Source organism: Nannobrachium achirus, assembly GCF_963921795.1.
Source record: "Nannobrachium achirus genome assembly, chromosome: 18".
Lineage (NCBI taxonomy): Eukaryota > Metazoa > Chordata > Actinopteri > Myctophiformes > Myctophidae > Nannobrachium > Nannobrachium achirus.
The window spans coordinates 23,331,686-23,346,758 of record NC_137825.1 but is presented as its reverse complement, the minus strand read 5'-3'; the positions used below and the strand labels follow the sequence as shown (position 1 = coordinate 23,346,758).

The window sequence follows — 15,073 nt, the reverse complement described above, 5'->3', positions numbered from 1 at the left end:
TGAGTAGCTGTGCCACATCAAATGCCCATTGCCTTTAGACTTGACTCAGTGTCTCAGCGGGAGACTCTTTTTCTGCTCCACTCTCGCCCAGACCGACCCTGCTCCAAGGATGGAGTGGGAGTTTGTGCGTGTGTGCCTGTGTGTGTGTGCGCCTGTGTGTGTGTGTGTGTGTGTGTGTGTGTGTGTGTGCGTGTGCGTGTGTGTTTGTTTTTGCTACTTCGTGGGGACAGGCATCTGACAACACAGTCACCTACAGGGGACCCAAAACGGTGTGGGGACCCAAAAGCGGGTCCCCACACCGTTTATCGTTTAAATCGAGAGTAAGCATTGCTGACATGCCTGTTGAGCTCCACACGGTTTTTTAGAAAAGTCCCCACAAAGATAGAAAAACATGAAAAGAGTGTTTAAGGAGTGTTTACTGAATCTCCCTCTACCTCCCCCCATTGACCAAACCAATGCAACTGCAGATCAGTGTGTTAGCGCTGCTTTCACACTCCTATAGCCAATCATATGGCGTGCTGCCTATCACGTGCCACTTTAGCCAATCTACGCGCAGCATTCAGCAGTGCATTTCCACAACAAGGAAGTAGTCTCATGGAGGAAGGCAGGAGAAGAGTCTACACCCATGGTCTACACAGCATAAGGTAATCTTTCAAACGATTTGGTATATTTGTTTGTAACACAGTGATGTTAATCTATATATAATATAAAGTCGGAAAGAATGTCCTGTCTATCTGCAACACTGCAAGACAGAGAGCATAGCTGATGGATGCGACATCATGCGATCATTGAGGCACAGAGCAGTAGGCTACAGAGGCACACATGGGTATGGTACCATACCTTGATTACAGGGGGAAATAATAAAATGTACTTCTTAAAATAAATCGTGCATGTAGCTAATAGTTTGGCAACATGACTGGTGTGTTGCATGCGTGCCTTCACGTAAAAGACCAGACAACAGTCATGTTGCCATACCTTAGCTTTTGCTGAACTGACGCCACTGCACTGGCGAGTGCAGTGCAGCGCAGCGCACTCGCTCATTGACACCAGCTGAATCTGATTTCGTTGATTAGCTGAGACGGGGATGGGCAGTAAGCAGCTGGATGTGTGGAGAACTCACACTAAAACTGGGCTGTGGTGTGTTTTGCAATGTTGTGTGTGTGTGTGTGTTTGTTTTTGCTACTTCGTGGGGTGACTTGTCCTGCCAGCTTTGTAATTAGCATGAATTTGGGGTTGAATAAATGGAGTCTGGTGTCAAGGCTAGGATGATTGATAGGCCAGGGGTCTTCAACAGGGGGTCCGCGATCCCTAGGGGGTCCGCGGAGGTACTGCAGGGGGTCCGTGAAAAAAAAAAAAAAAAAAAAAGATTAAAAATGTATTTTAATTTTTTACATTTATGTTAAAAAATAAATCAAGATTCTATCCATTTTGAATAGCTTTAATACATGATTACTATGCAATTGACAGATTGCTGATATAATTGACATTGGTTTTCAGTTAACCCATTTAGGCCTGAACACAATATGACGCAATATTTTATGCTTTAAATATAATAGCAGAAGAAAAATAGCAGATATACAAGCTCACAGCGTGGCACCGAGTGCAGCGCTGTGAGCTTGTAGATCTGCTATTTTTGAAAAAGTCGTGAAAATGTGTGCAAATCTTTGAATATATTTATTTTCAAAGCGAACATTTGTAACTCAAATATTGCTTCTGGGTGGTCCCTGGAACTAGATATTTTGAGATGGGGGTCCGTGGTCAAATAAATATCATTTTGGGGGTATTATGAGAACCACTGACATAGTAGTCTCTCAAGAACAGACTAACTGAGCTCCAGTGAAGTGAAAAGGACCTTTTCTTTGACAATGACTGGCCAGATTGCTGACATAGAAACATAGGTTTTTCAAAAAACCTTAGAAGGTTTCAAAAGACACTTATAAAATCGGGTCAAAATTCTAATTTTCACGATTTTTCAAAAATAGCAGATCTACAAGCTCGCAGCGCGGCACTCGGTGCCACGCTGTGAGCTTGTAGATCTGCTATTTTTGGAAAAGTCGTGAAAATGTGTGCAAATCTTTGAATGTACTCCATAAAAAAGCCTGAGATGCATTGTTGTCACATAATTTGACACTTAGTTTCATATGCAGACATATTAGCACAGATCTTTATAATCCTAATAAGGAGGATATACACAAGATATTTCTTTATGCTCTTTTAATACCAGGTTGTTGAAAAAGATAAGGATTAATAAAACAAGATAGGCCTTTCTGAAACGGTCTAGTGCAGTGGTTCTCTTGACCTTGTACCAGTGAACAGTATTGTCATGAAACTTCCTTTTCCTTCCAATAGATTCTTCAATTAATCAATAAATAAACCACTAGGGGGGGCCCAAGTAGCACCAGTGGTACATGACATGTGCCAAAGGTTATTATAGATTAGTGTTTCTCAAGCTGTCAAATTTGAAGGTCCTTGACTCCTTAACTCTGACAGTGTATTGTACACATGGAACCAAGCAGACAGACAGACAGACAGACAGACAGACAGACAGACAGACAGACAGACAGAGAGAATGCCTACTGGTAAATCAAACCTGGTATCTTCACGCTGTGTTGGGCTCTGTTAAGGCAGTGTTTCACAAACTTTAGAATTCCAATGTCTCCCCTACTCTGAGTACATTTAACCTCTCATCATGAGACTTAGGGTTCATTTGGTTCCATTTGTACAATGTGTTATGTGGTTGTAGATCTATTATTTTTGCTAGCCTATTTGATCTAAACATAATTGATCTTTTCTCTTTTATATAGTTCTTGTGAGCTTGCTTCATCTCTCTCAGAGCGAAGGGGTCCCTGGCCTGAAAACTTTGAAGACCCCTGTTTAACCCATTCAGGCCTAGAGTTATTGAATGCTTTAACCAGTGAAAAATAGCAGATATACAAGCTCACGCGCTGCAAGCTTGTAGATCTGCTATTTTTGGAAAAGTCGTGAAAATGTGTGCTAATCTTTGAATATATGTATTTTCAAAGCAAACGTTTGTAACTCAAAATTTGCCTCTGGGTGGTCCCTGGAACTACATATTTTGAGACGGGGGTCCGTGGCCAAATAAATATCAGTTTGGGGGTCCTTGACATGAAAAGGTTAGAGAACCACTGACATGGTAGTCTCTCAAGAACCGACTAAAGCCTGTATCAGAGTGTACGGTGGAGAGCTATCCACCGCAAATTTGAGGTGGAAAGCTTTCCACCTCAAGTCAGAAAATAAGTGCAGGCCATCATAGTACGCCACGGTGGAGTCCTATTCACCGTGACTGACTAGTCTAGATTGACCAATCAGTGAACGGGGTGTAGAGCCTGTCTGTCTGATAGTAAAAACAGAGAGATGTGTTGGGACTCACGGTGTAAAGCTCTCCACCGTGAGGAATGATGTAACGTTGTAGTTTCATGACTCAAAAAGACTTGAAAAGACTACACCGCGGTGTAAAGCCTTCCACCGCGGACCCGACTATGATACGGGCTTAACTGAGCTCCAGGTGAAGTGAAAAGGACCTTTTCTTTGACGATGGCTGACATAGAAACACAGGTTTTTCAAAAAACCTTAGAAGGTTTCAAAAGACACTTATAGAATCGGGTCAAAATTCTAATTTTCACGATTTTTCAAAAATAGCAGATCTACAAGCTCGCAGCGCGGCACTCGGTGCCGCGTTGTGAGCTTGTAGATCGGCTGTTTTCACTACTTGGGTCTGTAACTCAAAGCATACAAATGTAATCAAATGGACCCTTATGGGTATGTAACTGTGTACAAATGTAACCAAATGGACCCTTAAAGCTATCGTATGTAACTGAGTGTAGAGATGGACCCTTATTTACCTCTGAGAGGGTAGAAATGGAACCAAATGGACCCTTATGAGTTCCATTTTGTACACTGAGTTAAATAAATGTTGATTTTACAATACATGTTGGGGTCTGGTATAGAAATTCCATTAAATGGGGGTCCGTAGCCTAGTGCAATTTAAACTGGGGGTCCTTGAAATCAAAATGGCTGAGAAGCACTGCTAGAGCCATGAAAATCATGGCATCTTTTCAAATGGGGGTCCGTGGGCTAATTTGGGGGTCTTGACATGAAAGCTGCTCTAGCTGTTTAGACTGTTGCAACATCAACCATTGAACAGCCCATACATCCAAACAGAAAAGTCTGATTGTAATAAACAACATTAAACTCACCAACATTTCAGCAATAGGCTATAGAAAGCTTGAATTATCATTGAATTATTCTCTATCTACAGTGTTTGTTTGGTAAAATCCTTTGTAGAGATGTTATGAGTTAATTTCTGTCAAGAAATTCCATGCAGGTGATTTTCTTCTTCTTTTTTTCTTAAGTGTTGGGAGTTTGAAGTGGGAAATCAATGGTCCTGCATACCACATGCACTGCATGTTTCTAATTGCACATAATGCAGGAAGCCACTATTCTGTTTGGATTCATGGGCTGCCAATAGTATGTTGCAACTAGATTCAAGATATTAAAACAATCTAGAGTTGCAATTTGCAGCTAACTAAAGCTGCATGTTAACTGTTGTAGCTGAGTAGAAAGTACAATATTTCCTCCACTGCTGTTTAGTGATGGGATGTAATGAAAATGTCATTAATTCAGCGATGTGTGCTATTGTCATTCTTTTTACTCTAATAGGTCATGCCAGATTCTCCCACCGTAGTAATCTATCTGCCTTGGAATACCTGTTTCTCTGGTCACTGCGAGGACTCTTAGACGGTATGTATAAGCTATGTTAATATTTATATATTATGACATTGTGAGGTTAATACTAAAGCATCAATTAGTATGCAGCATGTTAACTTGGCCATTGTCAAATAATTAAAGCTGTCTCACAAATGTATTGGAGTAGAATGTACAATATTTCCTTCTACCTTCTCCCTCAGACAAAAGGAAGTAGTCTGTGATCAACCACACGTCTCCACAATCAGGAAGATGGCCAGCCCTAACTTTGTTCTAGATCTTTGATCCAACTCTGAATTCCAACTCAAAACCTTTAAGATTTTAATGCATCTTGTTATCTCCCTCTTTCTCCTCATCTGTGTGTACGGACGAGGCACCAGCGGTTGACACCGCAGAAACCCCGGCGTCGGAGCTGATCGAGGCCGACACAGAGCTGGTGGCCAGGCCGAGCGACCATCAGTTGTAACCACGAGCACAACGGCACCGTCTACCAGGTCACCATGGAGAAGCTAGACCTCGGCTGGCCCTGGGGAGGCGGCGGTGGCGGAGATGACAGCAGCCAGGGCTGTGCCGGGTGGTGGACGGGGGCCTGGTGGGCGAGGACTACACCCAGCGGGGCAGGGTGAACTGCACGGACACGCTGGACATCAGCCTCCAGCTGACGGAGGTGGTGGAGGAGGACCACCGTGCTCCTCACCGTGCCCAACCCAGGTGTGATGTCTCGCACACACATGCACGCACGAACACAGTGGTACTCTAAACTTTGAAATTTGAAGGTCTCCCCTTAACTTTGACAGCGTACACATATTTGTACACTGTCAAAGTTACAGACATGTAAGCCAGGGTCAATTTAGACTCCCATAAAGAAATTCCAGGGTCTCTCTAGAACCTAGTAACCACTTGAACTCTAATGTTCATATTCAGAGAACTTTAGCCAAAAATAGCAGACCTACAAGCTTGTAGATCGGCTATTTTCGGCAAAGAGGTTTGGTGTAGAGGGGAAAAGGAGCACACTAAATACAGCGTGAAAGGTCAAGTTTATTAAGTATTGACGGTTCAAGTGGTTAAATATCTGATAACACAAATTGACATGAATCCAAAATACACTGATGATTGTGCTGTCAAACGATGAAACTATATGGAATCTGGGGGTCCCTGCTTCATCTCTCTCTCAGGGGAACTTGGACTGAAAAGGTTGAAGACCCCTACCCTAGAGTCCCTGAAATCCACTTTGAGAAGCACTGCGCTAACCCATGCCACGGACACACACGGATGCATTACGCTGCCCCTGAAACTTATAGTAAAGGTGCTAACCTAGTAAGGCTGGACTCAAAATATCAGATATCGGTATACAGTATAGTGCAGGGGTGCCCAAAAGGTAGATCGGATCACAAAGGCTGTGCAGGTAGACCATATAACATGCCACTAATATAAAGTTTTGGAAATCTCAATGGAAATTTGTTGTGGCACAAGTAAAGCATGCTCGCTGACATACATGTCCTATGTTCCTAATCTTTAACTTGTGTTCTTTTTATGTAGACCACAGTTCGAGCCAGGCACAGACGGTGGCGCTCACACGTCTGCAGTTTGCGAAAATGATCAAGGTAAATCAACATTTCAGGCATCAAGAAAAACACATCTCTCATTGTCATTAGGGGATATTTCTTAATGTTCATTTTTTTATGTGCTCCAATCTAGAGAGAGACTATGTGGACAGGCACACCAGTGGCGTCCGTATGGGTATCCTGGAGATCGTGGCGTTTCAAGGAGGCCCAGACTCTGCTGAAAGCTGGAGGATGAAGTGGTCGTCGCCGGCCATCCAGATGTTCGAAGTGCCTTCGCTGTGTTTGTCCATAATGCTCTCCACAGAATATCCTCCAGGTTGGAAGTACTTCTTTGAGACTGTGCAAAGCTGTTCCTGTATCTGGATCGGGCCCGGCTCCATGGGGGGGCCTCAGGGGGCTTTGCCCCCCGAGTTGCAAGTTAGGCCCCCTCAGTTTATATTCTAAATGACGGTCAATGCGTCCATCAGAAACCCCCTCTCACATTGGAGCCCCCTTTCGCTAACGCGCTGGTGCTGCCTAGTTCCTGTGGCCAGGGGGGACTCCGACTGCCGGTAAATCTCAGTCCAAATGATGGTCAATGCAATTGACCGTCCATCGGAAGCCCCCCTCAATGGAACCCCCCTCTATCACACTGTGTGACGCTGCACAGCGTTCGGTGCACCCAGGCGCGCGGTTTATTTGTACAGTATATGTACTATAAATGGATGGACTGTCAAAACAAGTTGTTATTAGTTAGAATACATCACAGACCCTTTCAAACGAGAGGGCACTTGTGAGTAAAGTTGGCAAGTTGTTCAACCACTAATTAACAACAATGCACGCTCATTTTAAGATGACAACAACAAACATGGACGCAACACTGGTCTGTCGCATCCAGTCAGATGAAACACGGTGGACAGCTGGACACGTTAAACGTTACCTTGAATGGAATATATATATGAGGAGCAATTATGTCAACTTCCCCAAAAGGCTCTCCTGTCCTATTAAACCAGACGCTGGGACAGCATCCACTGCTTGTATCCACAATATAACTTGTGAGTACCTATCCTAATGTATTACCTTAACATGTCACGCCAATGCGCAAATGGTAATGTGGGTACAGTAATTAATATACAGTATTTGTGCAAGTTGGTCCTAACATTTGAGTATAGCCTATATGCATTATGTTCAGACAGTTCAATCCAAAACATAATGCTTATGGTTGTGTAAGGCTGCTTTTATACGGACCTGGTTGTCATTAATGCATACAGATATCTATGAAAGGTCTTTTTATTAGATGTCTGGTAGATTGTAATCGTGCCAGGTCACGCTGACCAGCAGTTTAAAATACTAGCACGATCTCTGGTAGACCTACCGGTACAGTATATCTTTAGAAAAAAAAAAAAGATATATATATATATGTTTTTTATTATAAGCGACTTTGGTCTTGTTTTCCTGTCTTGTTGCCAGGTTTGCTTATTATAAGAGACTTTGATTTTGTTTTCCTGTGTAGTTGCTTATTTGGCATTGCTTTCAAGATTAATTCTGAAACTAGCTGATGTAATAGAGCTAAAGGGTCTTTTGGGCTTGTTTTCATAGACCTGTTCAGTGTTCACTTGTTTCCCTCACAGAAAATAAATGTTGCAACTCTCTCAGTGAGAGAAAGTGAACACATTGCATATTATATAGCTGATTGATTGATTGATTGAATACATTACTCACAGTTGGCAGATTGTACACTTAAATGCTATTTAATGGCACTCCGTTTTATTATTTATATCAGCTATTGTGTTGTTAACCAAATTAACTATAATGTTCAGTAAACAGTGAAACACCAGGCATGGATTACAGACAGTTTGGTATAGTTTAGTGGGTACACAGCAGAGGAGTTGTTCATATGAATGACTGGCATGATGCTGATGCTAGCTGGCATGAGCCCGACTCATGCGCACCGGGCGGGCGGGTGGGCGGGGGGGCGGGGGGGGGGGGGGTTAACTTGCCCCCTCACAATTTTCAAAAGCCCCCTTAGTCATTTCATCCTTCAGCCGGCCCTGATCTGGATGCTGGAAAATCTTCAGCACGCGTTCAGACACTGAGAACCAAATTTTCTCAGTATTGGAGGAGACAATGTTTTGGACCTGATGTTTTGAAAATGAATCTCAGACATCGACATTGAACTGAATGACTGAATGTCTCAGGTCTAGGTTTGTTTGGCGTTGATTTACCTGAGCGGTCATAACATTTGGATCATCTTCCCAAAGCAAAAAACTGCAGTCCTTAGAGTATCATCACTCGTCTGTGCCGGTCTACATACAGTTGGAATTTGATTACTTAAAATAAAAGCTCAATATTTTTGTAAATTTTGAAAAATAAATGGTGGTACCTGTAAACCAAAAATATGAAGAACTGGACATGGTTTTAGTGGACAGATACAATGATACTTATACACTTAAAGTTCTAGACATCCTGTTTAGGTTTAAACTAAATGTCTTCCCAGAAAATAGAAAGTCTACAAGCTCACAACATGTCACAGGCTGCGCGTAGTGAGATTGTAGCTGCTATTTTTGGATTTTCTCTTGTTTTATTTATTTTTTGTAATGGATGTGCTGTTTGGAGTCTCAGATACTGAGAGCTTTATAGGTTGCATATTGCCTTACCCCCAATGCCTAAACTTCAAAGGCATTTGATTTATTTGACCATTTCAAAACACATTTTAAAGTGATGTTCATTTTAAAATGTCTGTTTCTGCATAAGGGGCAAGGCCATGGAACCAAACCATGAAATCAAAGGTGTACTTATTATTTGTTTGACGCATTCATGCTGTTTTGAGGTTAATTACAGTGCAATTTATTGCTGCCTTTGTTGATTATATTTTTGTACAAGTAAGTTTGTAATGGCTTAATTTTAATTTGGGATCCTCAAATGAAAATGTTTGAGAACCACAGAGACTTGAGAAACACCTGCACTGAATTTATGGTTTACCTAGTTTAATTATTGTGAAGATATTGAACATTGTTACTGGCACATGCAGAAAATGCAAAAAATATAAATGTTTATAATTTTATATAAATAAATGTAAATTTATATAAATTGTCTCAATTATTTCTTAATGTAAAATAAATAGTTTTAATGGCTAAATAACCAGTCCTAGTTAGGGCTGTCACGATTAGGATTTTCTCCAGACGATTAATTGTCATACAAATAATCGCCGATTGACGAATATATCGTCTTTTTTCCCCCCTTCATTTTATGCCACTATGATAATAGGCTTTGAGCTCATACTCACACTGTACCTTAATGAGCAATTTAATTGCTTTTTAAACATCAGTTCAGTGGTGTAAAGTAACTATTAAGTACATTTACTTGCTAACTTTAGCCCTATTTTATACCGTAGCTATTTGAAAATAAATAGCCGATCTGTAGGCTCACAACGCGTCGCGGTGCGTTGTGAAAATAGCCGATCTACAAGCTCGCGGTGCGTTGTGAAAATAGCCGATCTACAAGCTCACAACGCGTTGCGTTGTGAAAATAGCCGATCAACAAGCTCACAACGCGTCGCGGTGGGTTGTGAAAATAGCCGATCTACAAGCTCACAACGCGTCGCGCTGCGTTGTGAAAATAGCAGACAACTGCAAAAATAGCCGACAGCTGAAAATAGCGACAGTAGCCTAATAGGCCTAATGTTTATCACGACCACGATCCAACATCTATAGTTAGTTAGTCGCCGTCTGAGTGTAATCATCATCATCATCCTCTCTCTCCACAGCAGAGCAGCAGTGCTAAGCTTAGCTCTGGTCCATAGCGTTAGTGGAGGGAGAACTCCACTAACGCTATGGACCAGAGCTATGCTAAGCTAAGCTGCAGTAAAGGCACTGACTCCAGTCCTCTGTGTTGAAACGAAAGTGAACGCCTTTTTCTGTATCGTATCAAAGGAATATATAGTCCCGGGATGTGTATGGTACATGTGTCTGTTCCGACCGTCTGGAAAAAACAAACTGTTTAAGCATTTTAGTTAGCCAGCCAGCCTGCCTGTGCTGTGTGACAGTGCGTGCCGTGCTGCTGTTGTGTTGACTGACTGAGGAGCCGAGAGGACCAGCATTGAGCGTTCACGGGTCCCCGTGGCAACAAGGGGGAGGCGCATTCAAGAATGCAAGTGTTGACGTGAGGTTTAACTTGTTTAAGAATGGTTTTATTGTCAAAACTCACTACTTTTTTAATTAAATTAGATAATTGACGATAATCGCGAATATGAAAAATATTCGCGAATATGAAAAATAATCGCGAATAGACGATTATGTATTAATCGTGACAGCCCTAGTCCTAGTTGAATGAACATATTACACAAGTGACGATAAATAATTTGTTTCAATTGGCTGAATATAAGTCAACAGAGTATGTCGTTCACTCAATGTAAAAAAATTAAATTGCAATTGGCTGAACTTTAAGCCAGCAAAGAGTTTTTCGTTCTGTCAACGAATAAGTCAACGAAGAGTGTTTCATTCTGTCAATGTTTTGAACTTCAAAATTGAGTCAACTCGAAAACCGACTCGCAACAGGTTGCCGAAAGATAATCAATTGGACCAATTTAAAATGTTTATCAGTGTACAATGCTTGCAGTCCATAGGGTGGTTGTAATCCATTCTCTAGCCTTCTATCGCAACAGTACACAAGTCTTTTGTGCTGTCTTCCCACATTTTTTGTATTTCTTCCTGTAGGCATGTTCCTAGTGTAGCTGAGTGTCTCAACCTCAACCTGATGGCAGAAATATCTACCTTGAATCATTACTAAGTATAACTCATTAACTTGTCTGTGGGTACTGTACCATAATGAATCATGAATGAATGATTGTTTGATACATGCAAACTGACAACTTCACTCTCTGTCTGGTCTGTGCTTTACTGAGCAAGTTTTCTACTGGTAGTTCATTCTGAAATGGACAAACCTTTTTGTCCAGTCCAGTCCAGTGTTGCTCGACGAGTCAGTAAGTTGCCATTTTAATACAGCGGCACATGACTAAGTTAGTGATTTGATCTGACCTTCATCATGCTTTGTGGCGGTCCCAAGACCAACACAGTCTATCTCTGCAGTCTGTCAGGGTGAATAACTGATCTGGATACTCTGGTACTTGTTTATGGGGGTTGAACCAATAGTGACCATGATCAATTATTAGACTCAAGCTTCCTCATACTCAGACAGAGCTGGGCAAGACAGCTTTCTCTGTCAGTGGCCCAACTTCGTGACATGATCTCCAAACTCTAAAACGCAGCTCCCTGACCTCCCTGGTGTCCTCAGGAAGACATTAATCTGAAAGTGTGTTATGGTGTCCCCAGGAAGACATATCTGAAAGTGTGTTATGGTGTCCCCAGGAAGACATCTGAAAGTGTGTTATGGTGTCCCCAGGAAGACATCTGAAAGTGTGTTATGGTGTCCCCAGGAAGACATATCTGAAAGTGTGTTATGGTGTCCCCACGAAGATGGTTGTATCTGACGTCCCCACGTGGGACGACCCAGTCAGATCTGGGAGAAAAAGTATTGAATTTTGATAATTTAAAGTCAGAAACTTGTTCCTGATTTTTTTCTGGTCATGCCTGATTTTTTTCAGAGCTGTAGCATGTCTAGAAAGGGGGGTCCCCAGGAGGGACGCTGTTGTCTGATTGTCCCACGATGTAGCAAAAACAAGTATGTGTGCGTGTGTGTGTGTGTGTGTGTGTGTGTGTGTGTGTGTGTGTGTGTGTGTGTGTGTGTGTGTGTGTGTGTGTGTGTGTGTGTGCGTGCGTGCGTGCGTGCGTGCGTGCGTGCGTGCGTGCGTGCGTGTGTGTGTGTGTGTGCGTGCCTGTGTTTGTGTGCGTGCGTGCGTGCATGCGTGTCTGTGCACAGCTAATTACTGACACTGTTGGACTGATCAGTATCAAACTTTGCAAGCACACTTCAAAGCACAGTAGGCCTAATAATACCTCAAGATATTCTAATCAAAATATTCACAGAGATGTTGTCATACTCAAAATATTCAAATCAGCCTCATGGGGATTGGAGGCTCTGTACCAGTGGTTCTCAACCTGTGGGTCGTTTTTATTTTTGTGTGTGTGTGTGTGGGGGGGGGGGGTCCCCAGATAACAGACGTGACGATTTAAGGACTTTTAAGTCTTCTAATACCTCAAAAAAAGAAGAAAAGAATGGAAAAAAGACCATTACTGCATCAAAAGTGATCGACAAACTATACAATAGCTCGCAACGTGAGTCACTGTGAGTTTGCAGAACGGCTATTTTGACTATCTGAGTCAAATAAAATGTAATGACTTAACTCCTACTGTACAGTGCTTGTCAGGGTGGGGGTTCCACAGTTCAAATATGTTTCTTTTTGTGGGTCACGGCCCGAAAAGGTTGAGAACCACTGCTCTATACCAGGGTGGTTTGTTTATATTTTGGCCTATACGTAACTCTTGAACTCTTGAACCGTACAGTAGGTCATACAATCGAGGATCCCCTGGATTCCTTGTATCATGACTCAACTCCCTATATAGATCTTTTTTTCTTTTTCTTTTTGTAATGATATGTACATTCATTGATTCACTGGCAGTATGTATTCAGGCAACCATCCATCTGAAACTAAAGGTGACAGTGACGGAAAAGCATATGCAGCATAAACAGAGGTTTCGACAATGACCCAGTCTTTGTATACGAGCAGGAGAGACATATCAAACACACAGTACAGTGTACACTGGAGCTACTCGGATGTTTGTTTTAGAGCGGCATAATGGGGATGCTCTTCTTGCAATATTGCCAGAAGAACTAATTTGTCTCTCCGGAAAGCATTTGGGCTTGTTTCGTTATCTATATTTTGACATTTTGCTGCTCACGTGTAGAGCAAAAAAATAAAATAAAGAAAGAAATCCCACTAATAGGCTCTCTCCTATCTCCCCACATGAACCACAGACATGGAAATTAAACTGCTCTGACAAAGACGGAGATGGATACATACATATAAATACAAACGCTATACTCACATATTCATCCCATTCTTTCTTCTCTCCACTCTCATGTGAAGGTAGTCCATTTGTTGGGACAATTCCTCGATAGATCATTTGGAATGCAACAAAAAATTTGCAGCAATTTGAAAAACAAAAAAGTCCTTGTCTTCGTACATACAATGCTGTTACATTCCTTCCACTGCATTGTAAAGGAGTCTTCATTTATCAGTATAGAATAACTCTTTGTCAAGGTATGGACAAAACGATGGATTTCTGATTACTATTGCCAGCATAGACATCTGACTGCCTTTTTAGTATGCTGGTGTTGTATGCGCTTTGCTTGCCACCCACAAAACATCAACAGTAACAGTCTAAACAATATGTGTTTTTGCCTAAAAAACACATAATAGTAAATTCAACTTAATTCCTATATACCAGCAGGGGTCTTCAACGTTTTCAGGCCAAGGACCCCTTAGTTGAGAGAGAGATGAAGCAGGGACCCCCACAACCTGTTAATATATTCCATATAGTTTCATCTTTTGACAGCCCAACCATCAGTGTATTTTGGAATCAAATCAATTTGTGTTTTCAGATATTTAACCAATACTTAAAAAAACGTGACCTTTCACTCTATACTTAGTCTGCTCTTTTTCCCCTCTACACCAAAGCTCTTTGGCAAAAATAGCCGATCAAGCTCACAACGCCTCGCAACGTTGTGAGCTTGTAGATCTGCTATTTTTGGCTAAGGTTCTCCAAATATGGACGCTAGGGTTCAAGTGGTTAATATAAAAAAAGGAGAAAAAAAAGGTTACTATCACACAAAGATTTGGAGGACCCCCTGTAGTAACTCTGGGGACCCCCTGTTGAAGACCCCTCCAATATACCTCAATAGCAAAAATACAAGCTCAAGCTTGTAGATCTGCATTTGTGCCTATAATAACTAGGGATAAATAACTATAATAAATAGGGATGCTGCAGATTGAACGTGGTTAAATGCAGACAATAATAAACTACATGCTACAGTGAACTATATGAAGAAGCGTGTATTCAAGTAAGTGACACCTCTGGGTGCCCTGCCTGCGAGTGAACGTCACTCAAATGATGTGATGATTTGACACACGCGTCCACAGTTCAAACCCCGGTCCATTACTCCACGTCGCTCCCTGCGGAGCGGCTGACATTTACAGATACCCACTTAGATGTATCACATGCTGCTCCTCATGTTACACCACCCACTCTCCAGCAGCATCCACCACCACCCACCTCCCCCTTCCCCCCGTTGCAGCATCCCAGTTCATTTTTGGACATTTTCGGCAGTTGTGGAAAGAAACTAGGTATTTACTGAAAGAAAAGAAAATATTTCACTTTAAAAAAAAAAACTTTGGGTCATTTTATAGACAGTTTTTAAGTTGCTTGATTGTTTGCTTTGTTTTTAACTTGTTCAGCACTTTGGTTGACTTGTCATGGTAAATGTGCTATATAAATAAAGTTTGAGTTGATTTGAGTTTATTGAGTGTTTAGATATTTGATATTATTTTTTATCGGACACGCCCCCTTCCTATACAAACCCATTGTAACTTAAATTTTAAAGAGAAATAAGCCCAGAGGCGGGTATACAATCTCAGTCAGGTGCATACATCACATACATATATCAATATATATATAATATGAGAGTGAAAAAATAAACATCCCCTATCCCCCCTTCTCCCCACCCTCAATCCCCAGGACGGTTGCTCAACAGAGTTCCATTAAAAACAAAAAATGAAATTAAAGGATTAAGTACAGAAAAGAGAAAGTAAGAGGAAAGCAGAATAGATAATTAAGGCTTTTTGCGTA

At 41.7% G+C, this 15,073-nt stretch overlaps 1 long non-coding RNA gene across 1 annotated transcript; it reads left to right on the top strand.

The window, feature by feature from the left end:
- The first annotated feature begins 4,812 nt into the window (after positions 1-4,812).
- On the top strand, positions 4,813-7,701 carry LOC308303240. Its single transcript, XR_013962974.1, has 3 exons — positions 4,813-5,436; positions 6,265-6,329; positions 6,424-7,701. It is a non-coding gene; the product is annotated as an uncharacterized lncRNA (long non-coding RNA).
- Positions 7,702-15,073: the final 7,372 nt, after the last annotated feature.